The 3,644-nt window shown below is 34.3% G+C and overlaps 1 long non-coding RNA gene across 1 annotated transcript; it reads right to left on the reverse strand.

Annotated features, from left to right (window-relative positions):
• Positions 1–479: 479 nt before the first annotated feature.
• On the reverse strand, positions 480–3,269 carry LOC310734547. The gene is made up of 3 exons (XR_014536069.1): positions 3,109–3,269; positions 2,714–3,074; positions 480–2,599 (listed from the first exon to the last, which is right to left on the reverse strand). It is a non-coding gene; the product is annotated as an uncharacterized lncRNA (long non-coding RNA).
• Positions 3,270–3,644: the final 375 nt, after the last annotated feature.

Here is a 3,644-nt window from a genome sequence, read left to right on the forward strand (position 1 = left end):
TTTATCTCTTTTCTCTGATCTTTTTTTGCACAAGGCTGAAAACAAACAGTATGCACTTTTTCTATTCATTTCATTTTAAAATGTTATAATGTCACTTATCTGGATGTGCAGGTTTTGAAACTTTGTGTTCACCCTTTTTTATTTGTTGTGTGAATGTGTGATCAATGAAAAGAGTGTTGAGGTATAGCTCAAGGTTTCTGCAGGGCAGAGAGTCTTCCTTTTTGCAAACTTTTCCAGGAAGACAGAACTGCCTGTAGAGACCTTACTACAGTTTGAGTTCTCTTCTGTCTATTGCTGCAAAAAAGATGCAGCACACCGTGTCTAGCTAGTGAGGCACAAATACTGTCCTTTTACAGAAATATAATGGACAAAATTACTTGTATGGTGGGGCAAAAAAAAATACATTAAATTTTACCCCAAGAGAATGAACTACCTGGAGTCTGAAATTTCAACAAACTGCAGTTTTTTCTCAAAACAAGTTTTATTTTATCATCAAATGCAGTTCACTGTTATGCAGAAGAATGGCATTCTGGTAAACTGCTGTTTGTTCATGGTACACATTTAATTTTATCAACCACTGCTATTTGGTGTTACATAATACATTTTCTTAAATAATTAAGAACAAGAATGTTAGCAAATATTTAGTCAGTCACTTTATATTTTGTAAAATGTCGTTTTTTTTTTTTGTTTTTTTTTTATAACTAATTATGTAGTAATTATAGTTTTAGTTTATCTTCAGTAAATGTTTCTGTTTGGGTGTCAAGATATGAGCCAATATCATAAATCCACTAGAATATGATCCATCTTCAGACCACAAACTTGTTGTTTGTGTTTATTTATGCAGTTGAAACTTATTTCTTCTAGATAGCCTTATTAAATGTTAGAGTATGGAACGCAATCTTCAGCGAAGGATACTCAAAAAGGGGAAGACCCGTTATTTCCCTGGGTTTTAAACACCTACCAAATATTACGAATATATACTTTGCATCCATGAGTCACAAGATGAATTTAAATGAATGCATTGTGCTATTTGTTAAAGTAAATATATAAATAATGTGTTAAATACCTCACTAATGATGTTCGCATAGCCTCCAGTGAATGCATTTTTAACCTTTATCGTGTAATATTCTGAGACGATCCATGACATCTTTTCTAGAGTTTTCAGTATTACTTCCTTTTAAATCACACCACCACTGCTTGATGCTGCTAATCAAATATGAATCATTTAATCACACAACATTAAATAACTGCTGCTAGGCTTTAAGCACACTATACCCTTCAGAGTAAGGATTTTCTTTTTGACTGCATTTTTGGAAATACTTTAGTGGGATTAATATGGCAGCCTCACAGGTTCCGGGGGGATTACTAGAGAATGCTTTTAACAAGATTAGTTTCTGAGGAAAGGCTGATCCAGTTGATGCTCTTTTCACACACGCTCTATCAGGTGGTGGGCTTTAGCACCATTCAGGTCACTTACTTAACTATTGCTTGTATTATTCCTTTTTAGGAATGAGCCATGTGCTCACCTTGTTTTGATATGAAAATCCTTCTGGATTGTTACAACATGTTTTCTTATTTTGTCGAGAGACAGCTAGATGGTTCAATGTAATGCTCCTTAAAATTAACACATTGGTCTGTAATGCTACTTTAATATTAACACGGTATATATCTTATCAGTCACGGTTATGTGTTACTTCAGTCCTATGTTGTGCTTGTCTGCCTAGTGCTTGATGTCTAATTTCTATAAGAACTGATCCCCATGGTTTAAACAGGTGCTAGATGTGTTATTCGTTATGTGATTTATTCAATCCCAGTGAGAAATGAAATTCCAAACACCTTCTCCATCTGTTTCCTTTATCTGTCTTGTGTTGATTATCATTTTACCCCTCCATCTCCTCACTAGAAATCACAGGTTTGCACAGACTTGCTCATATTGCACCTTTTAATGCAACAGTATTGCAACCTTAACAAAGTTAATTGTTTATTAACACTAAGCTTCCCCTTGTACCACTTAAACAACTCTGACCCAAGTGTGCTGTTGTATCTGGCAAGATGTTAGATTCTTAAATTATTGTAAGTTGCCAGGTGGGTCCTCCATCGATTGGACTTGTTTATTCAGCACATCCCAGAGATGCTCAATCAGATTAAAAACAGGAATCTGGAACCCATTTTAACACCCTGAACCTTTGTCATGTTCCTCAAACCTTTTGTTAACAATTACTGCAGAGTGGCAGGGAGTATTATTCTGCTGAGAGTGTATCCTAGTACCATCTCTTCCCCAGTTAAGTGATGCACATTCTCCCAGCTATCCACCTGCTCTAAAAGAAAATGTGATTGATCAGATCAAGCCATATTCTTCCACTGCATCATGGTCCAGTTCTAATGCTTACATGCCCATTATAAGTACCTTTGGTAGTGCACAAGGGTCATGGGGAACTTGGACTGGACTACATAGCCCCAAACATAGCAAGCTGTTATGCACTATACATTTTGACACCTTTCTATTTTAGCCAGCATTAACAATTTTGGCAATTTGTGCTAGCTCTATTGTGGGATCTAGCCAGCTAGCCCCACCCATATCAGTGAGCCTGAAAGATCACTAATTGTTCTTTTTAGACAACTTTTAGTAGGGAATAAACTTTGCAAATTGGGACACCCCAAAAGACCTGATGTTATTTCAGATGCTGTTTATTTCCTATCTAATCTATCCCACCATTTCACAGATGCCATTGTAACAAGTTAAGCAAATGTTATTCATGTCACTCGTCACTGGTTTTAATGTTATGGCTGATGGATGTATAGTACAGATTCTAAATAAATCCATGTCTTATTGAATTTAAATCATTTTATAGTTTAGATTTTCAACACTATTCCTGGTGAAACCTTGAACATTCTTGGGTTCTTCTCAACCAGCTTCATTGTTCTGGTTTGCTATCAAAGTATGGTTTCTGTCTGTGAAACACTGTCTTTGTGGTTTTGAAGCATTTGGCTGAATCTGAAGAGATGATGAAGCCCTATACCCTTATTATTCATCTTGCTGCTTTTTTTCTCAATGATTGTCATCAAAACCTTTCCTTCTCTTTTTTTCATCATTTTGTAACAGTGTACAATCTTCAAATAAATTGTTTTTAACAATGTATCAAATAGTTCATTTGGCAAACCTATATATCTACATATACCTATATCAAACCTACTGATAAAAGCTTGGAGATGTAATGTTTTGGTGTATTTTGTTGCTTTAATTTATCTTCCTGAACAGTGTGTCATACATTATTGTCTGTGAATATATTTGTGTAGATCAGTAAGTTAATCTAAATACTTAAGTAATTTATTATTGTTTCCAGAACATAAATGTGAAATGTGACTTTTTCTTTGAATTTTTTATTGTAGACAAATTAATTAATAATCCAGAAAGTTCTCTCAGCTGTTGCAATTAATCGACTAGTCTGAGTCTTGTGTATGTTTCTCTCACAATACCCACAACTCAACAGTTAATTTTTGTTTGCATAATTTTACTTTTGCATCCTAGATTACATGGTATGACTATACATGTATTAAAGAAATTATATTTATTTTAAGTGTAAATCTGATACAATGTTATTTAAGGTTGAAATTGTTTGTGTTGTATATACTTTATTAAACAA

This window comes from Silurus aristotelis (assembly GCF_946808225.1).
Source record: "Silurus aristotelis genome assembly, chromosome: 12".
NCBI classification, from domain to species: Eukaryota; Metazoa; Chordata; class Actinopteri; order Siluriformes; family Siluridae; genus Silurus; species Silurus aristotelis.